The following is a 17,232-nucleotide window of genomic DNA, read 5'->3' as shown; positions in this document are numbered from 1 at the left end:
AGTGTGCCGAGCGCAGCGAGGCACCGTGCCCAAAGCATTGCGAGCGAAGCGAGCGATGGGAGGTCCGATTCTCATTGCCAACTGTGTCCATGTCGACTGTGTCGACATTCGGACCAAAAAACAGTGAAAAACCCATGTCGACCTTATGACCAGTCGACCTTCCTCATGTCGACCTTTATGCAAATTCGACCTTAAGTCATGTCGACCTTGGCCCATGTCGACCTTAAGTCAGGTCGACCTTCCTGCCAGTCGACCTAGTGGGGTCGACCTAATGACTGTAGACCTAGAATCATTCTGACATATGATCCCAACCCTAGAACCTAAGCCAGACACCATCCAATGTAGGAGGCACTGTCTAAAAAAAGGGCCATTGCATTAAAATGCTTAGCTAAAAATCCATTGTTTCTGCCCAGTTTCGAACTGGGGACCTTTCGCGTGTTAGGCAAACGTGATAACCACTACACTACAGAAACTTCTCGGAAACTATACCAGACACCAACCAATGTAGGAGGCACTTTCTAAAAACAAAGTCATTGAAGAAAAATGCTTAGGTTAAAAACACTTGTTTCTGCCCAGTTTCGAACTGAGGACCTTTCGCGTGTAAGGCAAACGTGATAACCACTACACTACAGAAACGTCTTAGAAACTAAGCAAGACACCATCCAATGTAGGAGGCACTTTCTAAAAAAAGAGCCATAGCATGAAAATGCTTAGCTAAAAATCCATTGTTTCTGCCCAGTTTCGAACTGGGGACCTTTCGCGTGTGAGGCGAACGTGATAACCACTACACTACAGAAACTTCTCAGAAAATAAATTAGACACCAACCAATGTAGGAGGCACTGTCTAAAAAAAGGGCCATTGCATTAAAATGCTTAGCTAAAAATCCATTGTTTCTGCCCAGTTTCGAACTGGGGACCTTTCGCGTGTGAGGCGAACGTGATAACCACTACACTACAGAAACTTCTCAGAAACTATACTAGACACCAACCAATGTAAGAGGCACTGTCTAAAAAAAGGGCCATTGCATTAAAATGCTTAGCTAAAAATCCATTGTTTCTGCCCAGTTTCGAACTGGGGACCTTTCGCGTGTTAGGCAAACGTGATAACCACTACACTACAGAAACTTCTCGGAAACTATACCAGACACCATCCAATGTAGGAGGCACTGTCTAAAAAAAGGGTCCTTGCATTAAAATGCTTAGCTAAAAATCCATTGTTTCTGCCCAGTTTCGAATTGGGGACCTTTCGCGTGTTAGGCGAACGTGATAACCACTACACTATAGAAACTTCTCGGAAACTATACCAGACACCAACCAATGTAGGAGGCACTTTCTAAAAAAAGAGCCATTGCATGAAAATGCTTAGCTAAAAATCCATTGTTTCTGCCCAGTTTCGAACTGGGGACCTTTCGCGTATGAGGCGAACGTGATAACCACTACACTACAGAAACTTCCCAGAAACTATACTAGACACCAACCAATGTAGGAGTCACTTTCATAAAATAGAGCCATTGAAGAAAAATGCTTAGGTTAAAAAACTTGTTTCTGCCCAGTTTCGAACTAGGGACCTTTCGCGTGTAAGGCGAACGTGATAACCACTACACTACAGAAACATCTTAGAAACAAAGCCAGACACCATACAATGTAGGAGGCACTTTCTAAAAAAAGAGCCATTGCATGAAAATGCTTAGCTAAAAATCCATTGTTTCTGCCCAGTTTCGAACTGGGGACCTTTCGCGTGTGAGGCGAACGTGATAACCACTACACTACAGAAACTTCTCAGAAACTATACAAGACACCAACCAATGTAGGAGGCACTGTCTAAAAAAAGGGCCATTGCATTAAAATGCTTAGCTAAAAATCCATTGTTTCTGCCCAGTTTCGAACTGGGGACCTTTCGCGTGTTAGGCGAACATGATAACCACTACACTACAGAAACTTCTCGGAAACTATACCAGACACCAACCAATGTAGGAGGCACTTTCTAAAAACAGAGTCATTGAAGAAAAATGCTTAGGTTAAAAACACTTGTTTCTGCCCAGTTTCTACCGTCTTAGAAACTAAGCCAGACACCATCCAATGTAGCAGGCACTGTCTAAAAAATGGCCATTGCATGAAAATGCTTAGCTAAAAATCCATTGTTTCTGCCCAGTTTCGAACTGGGGACCTTTCGCGTGTTAGGCGAACGTGATAACCACTACACTACAGAAACTTCCCAGAAACTATACTAGACACCAACCAATGTAGGAGTCACTTTCATAAAATAGAGCCATTGAAGAAAAATGCTTAGGTTAAAAAACTTGTTTCTGCCCAGTTTCGAACTAGGGACCTTTCACGTGTAAGGCGAACGTGATAACCACTACACTACAGAAACATCTTAGAAACAAAGCCAGACACCATACAATGTAGGAGGCACTTTCTAAAAAAAGAGCCATTGCATGAAAATGCTTAGCTAAAAATCCATTGTTTCTGCCCAGTTTCGAACTGGGGACCTTTCGCGTGTGAGGCGAACGTGATAACCACTACACTACAGAAACTTCTCAGAAACTATACAAGACACCAACCAATGTAGGAGTCACTTTCATAAAATAGAGCCATTGAAGAAAAATGCTTAGGTTAAAAACACTTGTTTCTTCCCAGTTTCGAACTGGGGACCTTTCGCGTGTAGGGCGAACGTGATAACCACTACACTACAGAAACGTCTTAGAAACTAAGCCAGACACCATCCAATGTAGGAGGCACTTTCTAAAAAAAGAGCCATTGCATGAAAATGCTTAGCTAAATATCCATTGTTTCTGCCCAGTTTCGAACTGGGGACCTTTCGCGTGTGAGGCGAACGTGATAACCACTACACTACAGAAACTTCTCAGAAACTACACTAGACACCAACCAATGTAGGAGTCACTTTCATAAAATAGAGCCATTGAAGAAAAATGCTTAGGTTAAAAACACTTGTTTTTGCCCAGTTTCTACCGTTTTAGAAACTAAGCCAGACACCATCCAATGTAGGAGGCACTTTCTAAAAAAAGAGCCATTGCATGAAAATGCTTAGCTAAAAATCCATTGTTTCTGCCCAGTTTCGAACTGGGGACCTTTCGCGTGTGAGGCGAACGTGATAACCACTACACTACAGAAACTTCCCAGGAACTATACTAGACACCAACCAATGTAGGAGTCACTTTCATAAAATAGAGCCATTGAAGAAAAATGCTTAGGTTAAAAAAACTTGTTTCTGCCCAGTTTCGAACTGGGGACCTTTCGCGTGTAAGGCGAACGTGATAACCACTACACTACAGAAACATCTTAGAAACAAAACCAGACACGATACAATGTAGGAGGCACTTTCTAAAAAAAGAGCCATTGCATGAAAATGCTTAGCTAAAAATCCATTGTTTCTGCCCAGTTTCGAACTGGGGACCTTTCGCGTGTGAGGCGAACGTGATAACCACTACACTTCAGAAACTTCTCAGAAACTATACACGACACCAACCAATGTAGGAGTCACTTTCATAAAATAGAGCCATTGAAGAAAAATGATTAGGATAAAACCACTTGTTTCTGCCCAGTTTCTACCATCTTAGAAACTAAGCCAGACACCATCCAATGTAGCAGGCACTGTCTAAAAAAAGGGCCATTGCATTAAAATGCTTAGCTAAAAATCCATTGTTTCTGCCCAGTTTCGAACTGGGGACCTTTCGCGTGTTAGGCGAACGTGATAACCACTACACTACAGAAACTTCTCGGAAACTATACCAGACACCAACCAATGTAGGAGGCACTTTCTAAAAACAAAGTCATTGAAGAAAAATGCTTAGGTTAAAAACACTTGTTTCTGCCCAGTTTCGAACTGAGGACCTATTGCGTGTAAGGCAAACGTGATAACCACTACACTACAGAAACGTCTTAGAAACTAAGCCAGACACCATCCAATGTAGGAGGCACTTTCTAAAAAAAGAGCCATTGCATGAAAATGCTTAGCTAAAAATCCATTGTTTCTGCCCAGTTTCGAACTGGGGACCTTTCGCGTGTGAGGCGAACGTGATAACCACTACACTACAGAAACTTCTCAGAAACTAAATTAGACACCAACCAATGTAGGAGGCACTGTCTAAAAAAAGGGCCATTGCATTAAAATGCTTAGCTAAAAATCCATTGTTTCTGCCCAGTTTCGAACTGGGGACCTTTCGCGTGTTAGGCGAACGTGATAACCACTACACTACAGAAACTTCTCGGAAACTATACCAGACACCAAACAATGTAGGAGGCACTTTCTAAAAACAGAGTCATTGAAGAAAAATGCTTAGGTTAAAAACACTTGTTTCTGCCCAGTTTCTACCGTCTTAGAAACTAAGCCAGACACCATCCAATGTAGCAGGCACTGTCTAAAAAAATGGCCATTGCATTAAAATTCTTAGCTAAAAATCTATTGTTTCTGCCCAGTTTCGAACTGGGGACCTTTCGCGTGTTAGGCGACCGTGATAACCACTACACTACAGAAACTTCTCGGAAACTATACCAGACACCAACCAATGTAGGAGGCACTTTCTAAAAACAGAGTCATTGAAGAAAAATGCTTAGGTTAAAAAAAATTGTTTCTGCCCAGTTTCTACCGTCTTAGAAACTAAGCCAGACACCATCCAATGTAGGAGGCACTGTCTAAAAAAAGGGCCATTGCATGAAAATGCTTAGCTAAAAATCCATTGTTTCTGCCCAGTTTCGAACTGGGGACCTCTCGCATGTGAGGCGAACGTGATAACCACTACACTACAGAAACTTCCCAGGAACTATACTAGACACCAACCAATGTAGGAGTCACTTTCATAAAATAGAGCCATTGAAGAAAAATGCTTAGGTTAAAAAAACTTGTTTCTGCCCAGTTTCAAACTGGGGACCTTTCGCGTATAAGGCGAACGTGATAACCACTACACTACAGAAACATCTTAGAAACAAAGCCAGACACGATACAATGTAGGAGGCACTTTCTAAAAAAAGAGCCATTGCATGAAAATGCTTAGCTAAAAATCCATTGTTTCTGCCCAGTTTCGAACTGGGGACCTTTCGCGTGTGAGGCGAACGTGATAACCACTACACTACAGAAACTTCTCCGAAACTATACACGACACCAACCAATGTAGAAGTCACTTTCATAAAATAGAGCCATTGAAGAAAAATGATTAGGATAAAAACACTTGTTTCTGCCCAGTTTCGAACTGGGGACCTTTTGCGTGTAAGGCGAACGTGATAACCACTACACTACAGAAACGTCTTAGAAACTACGCCAGACACCATCCAATGTAGGAGGCACTTTCTAAAAAAAGAGCCATTGCATGAAAATGCTTAGCTAAAAATCCATTGTTTCTGCCCAGTTTCGAACTGGGGACCTTTCGCGTGTTAGGCGAACGTGATAACCACTACACTACAGAAACTTCTCGGAAACTATCCCAGACACCAACCAATGTAGGAGTCACTTTCTAAAAACAAAGTCATTGAAGAAAAATGCTTAGGTTAAAACACTTGTTTCTGCCCAGTTTCGAACTGAGGACCTTTTGCGTGTAAGGCGAACGTGATAACCACTACACTACAGAAACGTCTTAGAAACTAAGCCAGACACCATCCAATGTAGGAGGCACTTTCTAAAAAAAGAGCCATTGCATGAAAATGCTTAGCTAAAAATCCATTGTTTCTGCCCAGTTTCGAACTGGGGACCTTTCGCGTGTGAGGCGAACGTGATAACCACTACACTACAGAAACTTCTCAGAAACTAAATTAGACACCAACCAATGTAGGAGGCACTGTCTAAAAAAAGGGCCATTGCATTAAAATGCTTAGCTAAAAATCCATTGTTTCTGCCCAGTTTCGAACTGGGGACCTTTCGCGTGTTAGGCGAACGTGATAACCACTACACTACAGAAACTACTCGGAAACTATAACAGACACCAACCAATGTAGGAGGCACTTTCTAAAAACAGAGTCATTGAAGAAAAATGCTTAGGTTAAAAACACTTGTTTCTGCCCAGTTTCTACCGTTTTAGAAGCTAAGCCAGACACCATCCAATGTAGGAGGCACTTTCTAAAAAAAGAGCCATTGCATGAAAATGCTTAGCTAAAAATCCATTGTTTCTGCCCAGTTTCGAACTGGGGGCCTTTCGCGTGTGAGGCGAACGTGATAACCACTACACTACAGAAACTTCTCAGAAACTATAAATGACACCAACCAATGTAGGAGGCACTGTCTAAAAAAAGGGCCATTGCATTAAAATGCTTAGCTAAAAATCCATTGTTTCTGCCAAGTTTCGAACTGGGGACCTTTCGCGTGTTAGGCGAACGTGATAACCACTACACTACAGAAACTTCTCGGAAGCTATACCAGACACCAACCAATGTAGGAGACACTTTCTAAAAACAAAGTCATTGAAGAAAAATGCTTAGGTTAAAAACACTTGTTTCTGCCCAATTTCGAACTGAGGACCCTTTGCGTGTAAGGCGAACGTGATAACCACTACACTACAGAAACATCTTAGAAACTAAGCCAGACACCATCCAATGTAGGAGGCACTTTCTAAAAAAAGAGCCATTGCATGAAAATGCTTAACTAAAAATCCATTGTTTCTGCCCAGTTTCAAACTGGGGACCTTTCGCGTGTGAGGCGAACGTGATAACCACTACACTACAGAAACTTCTCAGGAACTATACACGACACCAACCAATGTAGGAGTCACTTTCATAAAATAGAGTCATTGAAGAAAAATGATTAGGATAAAAACACTTGTTTCTGCCCAGTTTCGAACTGGGGACCTTTTGCGTGTAAGGCGAATGTGATAACCACTACACTACAGAAACGTCTTAGAAACTAAGCCAGACACCATCCAATGTAGGAGGCACTTTCTAAAAAAAGAGCCATTGCATGAAAATGCTTAACTAAAAATCCATTGTTTCTGCCCAGTTTCAAACTGGGGACCTTTCGCGTGTGAGGCGAACGTGATAACCACTACACTACAGAAACTTCTCGGAAACTATACCAGACACCAACCAATGTAGGAGGCACTTTCTAAAAACAGAGTCATTGAAGAAAAATGCTTAGGTTAAAAACACTTGTTTCTGCCCAATTTCGAACTGAGGACCTTTTGCGTGTAAGGCGAACGTGATAACCACTACACTACAGAAACATCTTAGAAACTAAGCCAGACACCATCCAATGTAGGAGGCACTTTCTAAAAAAAGAGCCATTGCATGAAAATGCTTAGCTAAAAATCCATTGTTTCTGCCCAGTTTCGAACTGGGGACCTTTCGCGTGTGAGGCGAACGTGATAACCACTACACTACAGAAACTTCTCAGAACCTAAATTAGACACCAACCAATGTAGGAGGCACTGTCTAAAAAAAGGGCCATTGCATTAAAATGCTTAGCTAAAAATCCATTGTTTCTGCCCAGTTTCGAACTGGGGACCTTTCGCGTGTTAGGCGAACGTGATAACCACTACACTACAGAAAGTTCTCGGAAACTATACCAGACACCAACCAATGTAGGAGGCACTTTCTAAAAACAGAGTCATTGAAGAAAAATGCTTAGGTTAAAAACACTTGTTTCTGCCCAGTTTCTACCGTCTTAGAAACTAAGCCAGACACCATCCACTGTCTAAAAAAATGGCCATTGCATTAAAATTCTTAGCCAAAAATCCATTGTTTCTGCCCAGTTTCGAACTGGGGACCTTTCGCGTGTTAGGCGACCGTGATAACCACTACACTACAGAAACTTCTCGGAAACTATACCAGACACCAACCAATGTAGGAGGCACTTTCTAAAAACAGAGTCATTGAAGAAAAATGCTTAGGTTAAAAACACTTGTTTCTGCCCAGATTCTACCGTCTTAGAAACTAAGCCAGACACCATCCAATGTAGCAGGCACTGTCTAAAAAAAGGGCCATTGCATTAAAATGCTTAGCTAAAAATCCATTGTTTCTGCCCAGTTTCAAACTGGGGACCTTTCGCGTGTTAGGCGAACGTGATAACCACTACACTACAGAAACTACTCGGAAACTATACCAGACACCAACCAATGTAGGAGGCACTTTCTAAAAACAGAGTCATTGAAGAAAAATGCTTAGGTTAAAAACACTTGTTTCTGCCCAGTTTCTACCGTTTTAGAAACTAAGCCAGACACCATCCAATGTAGGAGGCACTTTCTAAAAAAAGAGCCATTGCATGAAAATGCTTAGCTAAAAATCCATTGTTTCTGCCCAATTTCGAACTGGGGACCTTTCGCGTGTGAGGCGAACGTGATAACCACTACACTACAGAAACTTCCCAGGAACTATACTAGACACCAACCAATGTAGGAGTCACTTTCATAAAATAGAGCCATTGAAGAAAAATGCTTAGGTTAAAAAAACTTGTTTCTGCCCAGTTTCGAACTGGGGACCTTTCGCGTGTAAGGCGAACGTGATAACCACTACACTACAGAAACATCTTAGAAACAAAGCCAGACACGATACAATGTAGGAGGCACTTTCTAAAAAAAGAGCCATTGCATGAAAATGCTTAGCTAAAAATCCATTGTTTCTGCCCAGTTTCGAACTGGTGACCTTTCGCGTGTGAGGCGAATGTGATAACCACTACACTACAGAAACTTCTCAGAAACTATACACGACACCAACCAATGTAGGAGTCACTTTCATAAAATAGAGCCATTGAAGAAAAATGATTAGGATAAAAACACTTGTTTCTGCCCAGTTTCGAACTGGGGACCTTTTGCGTGTAAGGCGAACGTGATAACCACTACACTACAGAAACGTCTTAGAAACTACACCAGACACCATCCAATGTAGGAGGCACTTTCTAAAAAAAGAGCCATTGCATGAAAATGCTTAGCTAAAAATCCATTGTTTCTGCCCAGTTTCGAACTGGGGACCTTTCGCGTGTTAGGTGAATGTGATAACCACTACACTACAGAATCTTCTCGGTAACTATACCAGACACCAACCAATGTAGGAGGCACTTTCTAAAAACAGAGTCATTGAAGAAAAATGCTTAGGTTAAAAACACTTGTTTCTGCCCAGTTTCTACCGTCTTAGAAACTAAGCCAGACACCATCCAATGTAGGAGGCACTTTCTAAAAAAAGAGCCATTGCATGAAAATGCTTAGCTAAAAATCCATTGTTTCTGGCAGTTTCGAACTGGGGACCTTTCGCGTGTTAGGTGAATGGGATAACCACTACACTACAGAAACTTCTCGGAAACTATACCAGACACCAACCAATGTAGGAGGCACTTTCTAAAAACAGAGTCATTGAAGAAAAATGCTTAGGTTAAAAACACTTGTTTCTGCCCAGATTCTACCGTCTTAGAAACTAAGCCAGACACCATCCAATGTAGCAGGCACTGTCTAAAAAAAGGGCCATTGCATTAAAATGCTTAGCTAAAAATCCATTGTTTCTGCCCAGTTTCAAACTGGGGACCTTTCGCGTGTTAGGCGAACGTGATAACCACTACACTACAGAAACTACTCGGAAACTATACCAGACACCAACCAATGTAGGAGGCACTTTCTAAAAACAGAGTCATTGAAGAAAAATGCTTAGGTTAAAAACACTTGTTTCTGCCCAGTTTCTACCGTTTTAGAAACTAAGCCAGACACCATCCAATGTAGGAGGCACTTTCTAAAAAAAGAGCCATTGCATGAAAATGCTTAGCTAAAAATCCATTGTTTCTGCCCAATTTCGAACTGGGGACCTTTCGCGTGTGAGGCGAACGTGATAACCACTACACTACAGAAACTTCCCAGGAACTATACTAGACACCAACCAATGTAGGAGTCACTTTCATAAAATAGAGCCATTGAAGAAAAATGCTTAGGTTAAAAAAACTTGTTTCTGCCCAGTTTCGAACTGGGGACCTTTCGCGTGTAAGGCGAACGTGATAACCACTACACTACAGAAACATCTTAGAAACAAAGCCAGACACGATACAATGTAGGAGGCACTTTCTAAAAAAAGAGCCATTGCATGAAAATGCTTAGCTAAAAATCCATTGTTTCTGCCCAGTTTCGAACTGGTGACCTTTCGCGTGTGAGGCGAATGTGATAACCACTACACTACAGAAACTTCTCAGAAACTATACACGACACCAACCAATGTAGGAGTCACTTTCATAAAATAGAGCCATTGAAGAAAAATGATTAGGATAAAAACACTTGTTTCTGCCCAGTTTCGAACTGGGGACCTTTTGCGTGTAAGGCGAACGTGATAACCACTACACTACAGAAACGTCTTAGAAACTACACCAGACACCATCCAATGTAGGAGGCACTTTCTAAAAAAAGAGCCATTGCATGAAAATGCTTAGCTAAAAATCCATTGTTTCTGCCCAGTTTCGAACTGGGGACCTTTCGCGTGTTAGGTGAATGTGATAACCACTACACTACAGAATCTTCTCGGTAACTATACCAGACACCAACCAATGTAGGAGGCACTTTCTAAAAACAGAGTCATTGAAGAAAAATGCTTAGGTTAAAAACACTTGTTTCTGCCCAGTTTCTACCGTCTTAGAAACTAAGCCAGACACCATCCAATGTAGGAGGCACTTTCTAAAAAAAGAGCCATTGCATGAAAATGCTTAGCTAAAAATCCATTGTTTCTGGCAGTTTCGAACTGGGGACCTTTCGCGTGTTAGGTGAATGGGATAACCACTACACTACAGAAACTTCTCGGAAACTATACCAGACACCAACCAATGTAGGAGGCACTTTCTAAAAACAGAGTCATTGAAGAAAAATGCTTAGGTTAAAAACACTTGTTTCTGCCCAGTTTCTACCGTCTTAGAAACTAAGCCAGACACCATCCAATGTAGGAGGCACTGTCTAAAAAAAGGGCCATTGCATTAAAATGCTTAGCTAAAAATCCATTGTTTCTGCCCAGTTTCGAACTGGGGACCTTTCGCGTGTTAGGCGAACGTGATAACCACTACACTACAGAAACTTCTCGGAAACTATACCAGACACCAACCAATGTAGGAGGCACTTTCTAAAAACAGAGTCATTGAAGAAAAATACTTAGGTTAAAAACACTTATTTCTGCCCAGTTTCGAACTGGGGACCTTTGGCGTGTAAGGCGAAAGTAATAACCACTACACTACAGAAACATCTTAGAAGCTAAGCCAGACACCATCCAATGTAGGAGGCACTTTCTAAAAAAAGAGCCATTGCATGAAAATGCTTAGCTAAAAATCCATTGTTTCTGCCCAGTTTCGAACTGGGGACCTTTCGCGTGTGAGGCGAACGTGATAACCACTACACTACAGAAACTTCTCAGAAACTATACTAGACACCAACCAATGTAAGAGGCACTGTCTAAAAAAAGGGCCATTGCATTAAAATGCTTAGCTAAAAATCCATTGTTTCTGCCCAGTTTCGAACTGGGGACCTTTCGCGTGTTAGGCAAACGTGATAACCACTACACTACAGAAACTTCTCGGAAACTATACCAGACACCATCCAAAGTAGGAGGCACTGTCTAAAAAAAGGGTCCTTGCATTAAAATGCTTAGCTAAAAATCCATTGTTTCTGCCCAGTTTCGAACTGGGGACCTTTCGCGTGTAAGGCGAACGTGATAACCACTACACTACAGAAACTTCTCGGAAACTATACCAGACACCAACCAATGTAGGAGGCACTTTCTAAAAACAGAGTCATTGAAGAAAAATGCTTAGGTTAAAAACACTTGTTTCTGCCCAGTTTCTACCGTCTTAGAAACTAAGCCAGACACCATCCAATGTAGGAGGCACTGTCTAAAAAAAGGGCCATTGCATTAAAATGCTTAGCTAAAAATCCAATGTAGGAGGCACTGTCTAAAAAAAGGGCCATTGCATTAAAATGCTTAGCTAAAAATCCATTGTTTCTGCCCAGTTTCGAACTGGGGACCTTTCGCGTGTGAGGCGAACGTGATAACCACTACACTACAGAAAATTCCCAGAAACTATACTAGACACCAACCAATGTAGGAGTCACTTTCATAAAATAGAGCCATTGAAGAAAAATGCTTAGCTAAAAATCCATTGTTTCTGCCCAGTTTCGAACTGGGGACCTTTCGCGTGTTAGGCGAAAGTGATAACCACTACACTACAGAAACTTCTCGGAAATTATACCAGACACCAACCAATGTAGGAGGCACTTTCTAAAAAAAGAGCCATTGCATGAAAATGCTTAGCTAAAAATCCATTGTTTCTGCCCAGTTTCGAACTGGGGACCTTTCACGTGTGAGGCGAACGTGATAACCACTACACTACAGAAACTTCTCAGAAACTATACTAGACACCAACGAATGTAGGAGTCACTTTCATAAAATAGAGCCATTGAAGAAAAATGCTTAGGTTAAAAAAACTTGTTTCTGCCCAGTTTCGAACTGGGGACCTTTCGCGTGTAAGGCGAACGTGATAACCACTACACTACAGAAACGTCTTAGAAACTAAGCCAGACACCATCCAATGTAGGAGGCACTGTCTAAAAAAAGGGCCATTGCATTAAAATGCTTAGCTAAAAATCCATTGTTTCTGCCCAGTTTCGAACTGGGGACCTTTCGCGTGTTAAGCGAACATGATAACCACTACACTACAGAAACTTCTCGGAAACTATACCAGACACCAACCAATGTAGGAGGCACTTTCTAAAAACAGAGTCATTGAAGAAAAATGCTTAGGTTAAAAACACTTGTTTCTGCCCAGTTTCGAACTGAGGACCTTTCGCGTGTAAGGCGAACGTGATAACCACTACACTACAGAAACGTCTTAGAAACTAAGCCAGACACCATCCAATGTAGGAGGCACTTTCTAAAAAAAGAGCCATTGCATGAAAATGCTTAGCTAAAAATCCATTGTTTCTGCCCAGTTTCGAACTGGGGACCTTTCGCGTGTGAGGCGAACGTGACAACCACTACACTACAGAAACTTCTCAGAAACTATACTAGACACCAACCAATGTAGGAGGCACTGTCTAAAAAAAGGGCCATTGCATTAAAATGCTTAGCTAAAAATCCATTGTTTCTGCCCAGTTTCGAACTGGGGACCTTTCGCGTGTTAGGCAAACGTGATAACCACTACACTACAGAAACTTCTCGGAAACTATACCAGACACCAACCAATGTAGGAGGCACTTTCTAAAAACAGAGTCATTGAAGAAAAATGCTTAGGTTAAAAACACTTGTTTCTGCCCAGTTTCTACCGTTTTAGAAACTAAGCCAGACACCATCCAATGTAGGAGGCACTTTCTAAAAAAAGAGCCATTGCATGAAAATGCTTAGCTAAAAATCCATTGTTTCTGCCCAGTTTCGAACTGGGGACCTTTCGCGTGTGAGGCGAACGTGATAACCACTACACTACAGAAACTTCTCAGAAACTATACAAGACACCAACCAATGTAGGAGTCACTTTCATAAAATAGAGCCATTGAAGAAAAATGCTTAGGTTAAAAACACTTGTTTCTGTCCAGTTTCTACCGTTTTCGAAACTAAGCCAGACACCATCCAATGTAGGAGGCACTTTCTAAAAAAAGAGCCATTGCATAAAAATGCTTAGCTAAAAATCCATTGTTTCTGCCAAGTTTCGAACTGGGGACCTTTCACGTGTGAGGCGAACGTGATAACCACTACATTACAGAAACTTCCCAGAAACTATACTAGACACCAACCAATGTAGGAGTCACTTTCATAAAATAGAGCCATTGAAGAAAAATGCTTAGGTTAAAAAAACTTGTTTTTGCCCAGTTTCGAACTGGGGACCTTTCGCGTGTAAGGCAAACGTGATAACCACTACACTACAGAAACATCTTAGAAACAAAGCCAGACACCATACAATGTAGGAGGCACTTTCTAAAAAAAGAGCCATGGCATGAAAATGCTTAGCTAAAAATCCATTGTTTCTGCCCAGTTTCGAACTGGGGACCTTTCGCGTGTTAGGCGAACGTGATAACCACTACACTACAGAAACTTCTCGGAAACTATACCAGACACCAACCAATGTAGGAGGAACTTTCTAAAAACAGAGTCATTGAAGAAAAATGCTTAGGTTAAAAACACTTGTTTCTGCCCAGTTTCTACCGTCTTAGAAACTAAGCCAGACACCATCCAATGTAGGTGGCACTGTCTAAAAAAAGGGCCATTGCATTAAAATGCTTAGCTAAAAATCCATTGTTTCTGCCCAGTTTCGAACTGGGGACCTTTCGCGTGAGTGGCGAACGTGATAACCACTACACTACAGAAACTTCTCGGCAACTATACCAAACACCAACCAATGTAGGAGGCACTTTCTAAAAACAGAGTAATTGAAGAAAAATGCTTGGGTTAAAAACACTTGTTTCTGCCCAGTTTCTACCGTTTTCGAAACTAAGCCAGACAACATCCAATGTAGGAGGCACTTTCTAAAAAAAGAGCCATTGCATGAAAATGCTTAGCTAAAAATCCATGGTTTCTGCCCAGTTTCGAACTGGGGACCTTTTGCGTGTGAGGCGAACGTGATAACCACTACACTACAGAAACTTCCCAGAAACTATACTAGACACCAACCAATGTAGGAGTCACTTTCATAAAATAGAGCCATTGAAGAAAAATGCTTAGGTTAAAAAAACTTATTTTTGCCTAGTTTGAACTGGGGACCTTTCGCATGTAAGGCGAACGTGATAACCACTACACTACAGAAACATCTTAGAAACAAAGCCAGACACCATACAATGTAGGAGGCACTTTCTAAAAAAAGAGCCATTGCATGAAAATGCTTAGCTAAAAATCCATTGTTTTTGCCCAGTTTCGAACTGGGGACCTTTCACGTGTAAGGCGAACGTGATAACCACTACACTACAGAAACTTCTCAGAAACTATACAAGACACCAACCAATGTAGGAGTCACTTTCATAAAATAGAACCATTGAAGAAAAATGCTTAGGTTAAAAGCACTTGTTTCGGCCCAGTTTCGAACTGGGGACCTTTCGCGTGTAAGGCGAACGTGAAAACCACTACACTACAGAAACTTTCCAGAAATTATACTGGACACCAACCAATGTAGGAGTCACTTTCATAAAATAGAGCCATTGAAGAAAAATGCTTAGGTTAAAAACACTTGTTTCTGCCCAGTTTCGAACTGGGGACCTTTCGCGTGTAAGGCGAACGTGATAACCACTACACTACAGAAACATCTTAGAAATAAAGCAAGACACCATACAATGTAGGAGGCACTTTCTAAAAAAAGAGCCATTGCATGAAAATGCTTAGCTAAAAATCCATTGTTTCTGCCCAGTTTCGAACTGGGGACCTTTCGCGTGTGAGGCGAACGTGATAACCACTACACTACAGAAACTTCTCAGAAACTATACAAGACACCAACCAATGTAGGAGTCACTTTCATAAAATAGAGCCATTGAAGAAAAATGCTTCGGTTAAAAACACTTGTTTCTGCCCAGTTTCGAACTGGGGACCTTTCGCGTGTAAGGCGAACGTGATAACCACTACACTACAGAAACGTCTTAGAAACTACACCAGACACCATCCAATGTAGGAGGCACTTTCTAAAAAAAGAGCCATTGCATGAAAATGCTTAGCTAAAAATCCATTGTTTCTGCCCAGTTTCGAACTGGGGACCTTTCGCGTGTTAGGTGAATGTGATAACCACTACACTACAGAAACTTCTCGGAAACTATACCAGACACAAACCAATGTAGGAGGCACTTTCTAAAAACAGAGTCATTGAAGAAAAATGCTTAGGTTAAAAACACTTGTTTCTGCCCAGTTTCTACCGTCTTAGAAACTAAGCCAGACACCATCCAATGTAGCAGGCACTGTCTAAAAAAAGGGCCATTGCATTAAAATGCTTAGCTAAAAATCCATTGTTTCTGCCCAGTTTCGAACTGGGGACCTTTCGCGTGTCAGGCGAACGTGATAACCACTACACTACAGAAACTTCTCGGAAACTATACCAGACACCAACCAATGTAGGAGGCACTTTCTAAAAACAGAGTCATTGAAGAAAAATGCTTAGGTTAAAAACACTTGTTTCTGCCCAGTTTCTACCGTCTTAGAAACTAAGCCAGACACCATCCAATGTAGGAGGCACTGTCTAAAAAAAGGGCCATTGCATTAAAATGCTTAGCTAAAAATCCATTGTTTCTGCCCAGTTTCGAACTGTGGACCTTTCGCGTATTAGGCGAACGTGATAACCACTACACTACAGAAACTTCTCGGAAACTATACCAGACACAAACCAATGTAGGAGGCACTTTCTAAAAACAGAGTCATTGAAGAAAAATGCTTAGGTTAAAAACACTTGTTTCTGCCCAGTTTCTACCGTCTTAGAAACTAAGCCAGACACCATCCAATGTAGGAGGCACTGTCTAAAAAAAGAGCCACTGCATGAAAATGCTTAGCTAAAAATCCATTGTTTCTGCCCAGTTTCAAACTGGGGACATTTCGCGTGTGAGGCGAACGTGATAACCACTACACTACAGAAACGTCTTAGAAACTAAGCCAGACACCATCCAATGTATGAGGCACTTTCTAAAAAAAGAGCCATTGCATGAAAATGCTTAGCTAAAAATCCATTGTTTCTGCCCAGTTTCGAACTGGGGACCTTTCGCGTGTAAGGCGAACGTGATAACCACTACACTACAGAAACATCTTAGAAACAAAGCCAGACACCATACAATGTAGGAGGCACTTTCTAAAAAAAGAGCCATTGCATGAAAATGCTTAGCTAAAAATCCATTGTTTCTGCCCAGTTTCGAACTGGGGACCTTTCGCGTGTGAGGCGAACGTGATAACCACTACACTACAGAAACTTCTCAGAAACTGTACAAGACACCAACCAATGTAGGAGTCACTTTCATAAAATAGAGCCATTGAAGAAAAATGCTTAGGTTAAAAACACTTGTTTCTGCCCAGTTTCGAACTGGGGACCTTTCGCGTGTAAGGCAAACGTGATAACCACTACACTACAGAAACGTCTTAGAAACTACGCCAGACACCATCCAATGTAGGAGGCACTTTCTAAAAAAAGAGCCATTGCATGAAAATGCTTAGCTAAAAATCCATTGTTTCTGCCCAGTTTCGAACTGGTGACCTTTCGCGTGTTAGGTGAATGTGATAACCACTACACTACAGAAACTTCTCGGAAACTATACCAGACACCAACCAATGTAGGAGGCACTTTCTAAAAACAGAGTCATTGAAGAAAAATGCTTAGGTTAAAAACACTTGTTT

General features: G+C 41.5%; 44 non-coding genes across 44 annotated transcripts; all 44 read right to left on the bottom strand.

Moving 5' to 3' along the window:
• Nucleotides 1-726: 726 nt before the first annotated feature.
• On the bottom strand, nucleotides 727-799 carry TRNAV-CAC (transfer RNA valine (anticodon CAC)). The gene has a single exon. It is a non-coding gene; the product is annotated as a tRNA-Val (tRNA).
• Nucleotides 800-889: 90 nt separating this feature from the next.
• Nucleotides 890-962, bottom strand: TRNAV-CAC (transfer RNA valine (anticodon CAC)). The gene has a single exon. It is a non-coding gene; the product is annotated as a tRNA-Val (tRNA).
• Nucleotides 963-1,378: 416 nt separating this feature from the next.
• On the bottom strand, nucleotides 1,379-1,451 carry TRNAM-CAU (transfer RNA methionine (anticodon CAU)). Its single transcript has one exon. It is a non-coding gene; the product is annotated as a tRNA-Met (tRNA).
• An 89-nt stretch (nucleotides 1,452-1,540) lies between these two features.
• On the bottom strand, nucleotides 1,541-1,613 carry TRNAV-UAC (transfer RNA valine (anticodon UAC)). The gene has a single exon. It is a non-coding gene; the product is annotated as a tRNA-Val (tRNA).
• A 90-nt stretch (nucleotides 1,614-1,703) lies between these two features.
• Nucleotides 1,704-1,776, bottom strand: TRNAV-CAC (transfer RNA valine (anticodon CAC)). Its single transcript has one exon. It is a non-coding gene; the product is annotated as a tRNA-Val (tRNA).
• Nucleotides 1,777-1,866: 90 nt separating this feature from the next.
• Nucleotides 1,867-1,939, bottom strand: TRNAV-AAC (transfer RNA valine (anticodon AAC)). The gene has a single exon. It is a non-coding gene; the product is annotated as a tRNA-Val (tRNA).
• Nucleotides 1,940-2,139: 200 nt separating this feature from the next.
• TRNAV-AAC (transfer RNA valine (anticodon AAC)) lies at nucleotides 2,140-2,212 on the bottom strand. The gene has a single exon. It is a non-coding gene; the product is annotated as a tRNA-Val (tRNA).
• An 89-nt stretch (nucleotides 2,213-2,301) lies between these two features.
• TRNAV-UAC (transfer RNA valine (anticodon UAC)) lies at nucleotides 2,302-2,374 on the bottom strand. The gene has a single exon. It is a non-coding gene; the product is annotated as a tRNA-Val (tRNA).
• Nucleotides 2,375-2,464: 90 nt separating this feature from the next.
• Nucleotides 2,465-2,537, bottom strand: TRNAV-CAC (transfer RNA valine (anticodon CAC)). Its single transcript has one exon. It is a non-coding gene; the product is annotated as a tRNA-Val (tRNA).
• Nucleotides 2,538-2,790: 253 nt separating this feature from the next.
• On the bottom strand, nucleotides 2,791-2,863 carry TRNAV-CAC (transfer RNA valine (anticodon CAC)). The gene has a single exon. It is a non-coding gene; the product is annotated as a tRNA-Val (tRNA).
• Nucleotides 2,864-3,064: 201 nt separating this feature from the next.
• On the bottom strand, nucleotides 3,065-3,137 carry TRNAV-CAC (transfer RNA valine (anticodon CAC)). The gene has a single exon. It is a non-coding gene; the product is annotated as a tRNA-Val (tRNA).
• Nucleotides 3,138-3,227: 90 nt separating this feature from the next.
• On the bottom strand, nucleotides 3,228-3,300 carry TRNAV-UAC (transfer RNA valine (anticodon UAC)). The gene has a single exon. It is a non-coding gene; the product is annotated as a tRNA-Val (tRNA).
• Nucleotides 3,301-3,664: 364 nt separating this feature from the next.
• Nucleotides 3,665-3,737, bottom strand: TRNAV-AAC (transfer RNA valine (anticodon AAC)). The gene has a single exon. It is a non-coding gene; the product is annotated as a tRNA-Val (tRNA).
• Nucleotides 3,738-3,990: 253 nt separating this feature from the next.
• TRNAV-CAC (transfer RNA valine (anticodon CAC)) lies at nucleotides 3,991-4,063 on the bottom strand. The gene has a single exon. It is a non-coding gene; the product is annotated as a tRNA-Val (tRNA).
• Nucleotides 4,064-4,153: 90 nt separating this feature from the next.
• Nucleotides 4,154-4,226, bottom strand: TRNAV-AAC (transfer RNA valine (anticodon AAC)). Its single transcript has one exon. It is a non-coding gene; the product is annotated as a tRNA-Val (tRNA).
• Nucleotides 4,227-4,701: 475 nt separating this feature from the next.
• Nucleotides 4,702-4,774, bottom strand: TRNAV-CAC (transfer RNA valine (anticodon CAC)). The gene has a single exon. It is a non-coding gene; the product is annotated as a tRNA-Val (tRNA).
• A 90-nt stretch (nucleotides 4,775-4,864) lies between these two features.
• Nucleotides 4,865-4,937, bottom strand: TRNAI-UAU (transfer RNA isoleucine (anticodon UAU)). Its single transcript has one exon. It is a non-coding gene; the product is annotated as a tRNA-Ile (tRNA).
• Nucleotides 4,938-5,027: 90 nt separating this feature from the next.
• On the bottom strand, nucleotides 5,028-5,100 carry TRNAV-CAC (transfer RNA valine (anticodon CAC)). The gene has a single exon. It is a non-coding gene; the product is annotated as a tRNA-Val (tRNA).
• A 253-nt stretch (nucleotides 5,101-5,353) lies between these two features.
• TRNAV-AAC (transfer RNA valine (anticodon AAC)) lies at nucleotides 5,354-5,426 on the bottom strand. Its single transcript has one exon. It is a non-coding gene; the product is annotated as a tRNA-Val (tRNA).
• A 252-nt stretch (nucleotides 5,427-5,678) lies between these two features.
• On the bottom strand, nucleotides 5,679-5,751 carry TRNAV-CAC (transfer RNA valine (anticodon CAC)). The gene has a single exon. It is a non-coding gene; the product is annotated as a tRNA-Val (tRNA).
• A 90-nt stretch (nucleotides 5,752-5,841) lies between these two features.
• On the bottom strand, nucleotides 5,842-5,914 carry TRNAV-AAC (transfer RNA valine (anticodon AAC)). Its single transcript has one exon. It is a non-coding gene; the product is annotated as a tRNA-Val (tRNA).
• A 201-nt stretch (nucleotides 5,915-6,115) lies between these two features.
• TRNAV-CAC (transfer RNA valine (anticodon CAC)) lies at nucleotides 6,116-6,188 on the bottom strand. Its single transcript has one exon. It is a non-coding gene; the product is annotated as a tRNA-Val (tRNA).
• Nucleotides 6,189-6,604: 416 nt separating this feature from the next.
• On the bottom strand, nucleotides 6,605-6,677 carry TRNAV-CAC (transfer RNA valine (anticodon CAC)). The gene has a single exon. It is a non-coding gene; the product is annotated as a tRNA-Val (tRNA).
• Nucleotides 6,678-6,930: 253 nt separating this feature from the next.
• TRNAV-CAC (transfer RNA valine (anticodon CAC)) lies at nucleotides 6,931-7,003 on the bottom strand. Its single transcript has one exon. It is a non-coding gene; the product is annotated as a tRNA-Val (tRNA).
• A 253-nt stretch (nucleotides 7,004-7,256) lies between these two features.
• On the bottom strand, nucleotides 7,257-7,329 carry TRNAV-CAC (transfer RNA valine (anticodon CAC)). Its single transcript has one exon. It is a non-coding gene; the product is annotated as a tRNA-Val (tRNA).
• Nucleotides 7,330-8,392: 1,063 nt separating this feature from the next.
• Nucleotides 8,393-8,465, bottom strand: TRNAV-UAC (transfer RNA valine (anticodon UAC)). The gene has a single exon. It is a non-coding gene; the product is annotated as a tRNA-Val (tRNA).
• A 1,400-nt stretch (nucleotides 8,466-9,865) lies between these two features.
• On the bottom strand, nucleotides 9,866-9,938 carry TRNAV-UAC (transfer RNA valine (anticodon UAC)). The gene has a single exon. It is a non-coding gene; the product is annotated as a tRNA-Val (tRNA).
• Nucleotides 9,939-10,901: 963 nt separating this feature from the next.
• Nucleotides 10,902-10,974, bottom strand: TRNAV-AAC (transfer RNA valine (anticodon AAC)). Its single transcript has one exon. It is a non-coding gene; the product is annotated as a tRNA-Val (tRNA).
• Nucleotides 10,975-11,227: 253 nt separating this feature from the next.
• Nucleotides 11,228-11,300, bottom strand: TRNAV-CAC (transfer RNA valine (anticodon CAC)). Its single transcript has one exon. It is a non-coding gene; the product is annotated as a tRNA-Val (tRNA).
• A 253-nt stretch (nucleotides 11,301-11,553) lies between these two features.
• Nucleotides 11,554-11,626, bottom strand: TRNAV-UAC (transfer RNA valine (anticodon UAC)). Its single transcript has one exon. It is a non-coding gene; the product is annotated as a tRNA-Val (tRNA).
• A 424-nt stretch (nucleotides 11,627-12,050) lies between these two features.
• TRNAV-AAC (transfer RNA valine (anticodon AAC)) lies at nucleotides 12,051-12,123 on the bottom strand. Its single transcript has one exon. It is a non-coding gene; the product is annotated as a tRNA-Val (tRNA).
• Nucleotides 12,124-12,213: 90 nt separating this feature from the next.
• Nucleotides 12,214-12,286, bottom strand: TRNAV-CAC (transfer RNA valine (anticodon CAC)). Its single transcript has one exon. It is a non-coding gene; the product is annotated as a tRNA-Val (tRNA).
• A 90-nt stretch (nucleotides 12,287-12,376) lies between these two features.
• Nucleotides 12,377-12,449, bottom strand: TRNAV-UAC (transfer RNA valine (anticodon UAC)). Its single transcript has one exon. It is a non-coding gene; the product is annotated as a tRNA-Val (tRNA).
• A 253-nt stretch (nucleotides 12,450-12,702) lies between these two features.
• Nucleotides 12,703-12,775, bottom strand: TRNAV-UAC (transfer RNA valine (anticodon UAC)). The gene has a single exon. It is a non-coding gene; the product is annotated as a tRNA-Val (tRNA).
• Nucleotides 12,776-13,302: 527 nt separating this feature from the next.
• Nucleotides 13,303-13,375, bottom strand: TRNAV-CAC (transfer RNA valine (anticodon CAC)). Its single transcript has one exon. It is a non-coding gene; the product is annotated as a tRNA-Val (tRNA).
• Nucleotides 13,376-13,902: 527 nt separating this feature from the next.
• On the bottom strand, nucleotides 13,903-13,975 carry TRNAV-AAC (transfer RNA valine (anticodon AAC)). Its single transcript has one exon. It is a non-coding gene; the product is annotated as a tRNA-Val (tRNA).
• Nucleotides 13,976-14,176: 201 nt separating this feature from the next.
• On the bottom strand, nucleotides 14,177-14,249 carry TRNAE-CUC (transfer RNA glutamic acid (anticodon CUC)). The gene has a single exon. It is a non-coding gene; the product is annotated as a tRNA-Glu (tRNA).
• Nucleotides 14,250-15,101: 852 nt separating this feature from the next.
• Nucleotides 15,102-15,174, bottom strand: TRNAV-UAC (transfer RNA valine (anticodon UAC)). Its single transcript has one exon. It is a non-coding gene; the product is annotated as a tRNA-Val (tRNA).
• A 90-nt stretch (nucleotides 15,175-15,264) lies between these two features.
• TRNAV-CAC (transfer RNA valine (anticodon CAC)) lies at nucleotides 15,265-15,337 on the bottom strand. The gene has a single exon. It is a non-coding gene; the product is annotated as a tRNA-Val (tRNA).
• A 90-nt stretch (nucleotides 15,338-15,427) lies between these two features.
• TRNAV-UAC (transfer RNA valine (anticodon UAC)) lies at nucleotides 15,428-15,500 on the bottom strand. The gene has a single exon. It is a non-coding gene; the product is annotated as a tRNA-Val (tRNA).
• A 364-nt stretch (nucleotides 15,501-15,864) lies between these two features.
• TRNAV-GAC (transfer RNA valine (anticodon GAC)) lies at nucleotides 15,865-15,937 on the bottom strand. The gene has a single exon. It is a non-coding gene; the product is annotated as a tRNA-Val (tRNA).
• A 638-nt stretch (nucleotides 15,938-16,575) lies between these two features.
• TRNAV-UAC (transfer RNA valine (anticodon UAC)) lies at nucleotides 16,576-16,648 on the bottom strand. Its single transcript has one exon. It is a non-coding gene; the product is annotated as a tRNA-Val (tRNA).
• A 90-nt stretch (nucleotides 16,649-16,738) lies between these two features.
• Nucleotides 16,739-16,811, bottom strand: TRNAV-CAC (transfer RNA valine (anticodon CAC)). The gene has a single exon. It is a non-coding gene; the product is annotated as a tRNA-Val (tRNA).
• A 90-nt stretch (nucleotides 16,812-16,901) lies between these two features.
• Nucleotides 16,902-16,974, bottom strand: TRNAV-UAC (transfer RNA valine (anticodon UAC)). Its single transcript has one exon. It is a non-coding gene; the product is annotated as a tRNA-Val (tRNA).
• Between the last annotated feature and the right edge of the window lie 258 nt (nucleotides 16,975-17,232).

The sequence above is a fragment of the Crinia signifera genome, chromosome 3, assembly GCF_055691185.1.
Source record: "Crinia signifera chromosome 3, ASM5569118v1, whole genome shotgun sequence".
NCBI classification, from domain to species: Eukaryota; Metazoa; Chordata; class Amphibia; order Anura; family Myobatrachidae; genus Crinia; species Crinia signifera.
This window is presented reverse-complemented; position numbering and strand designations above follow the sequence as displayed.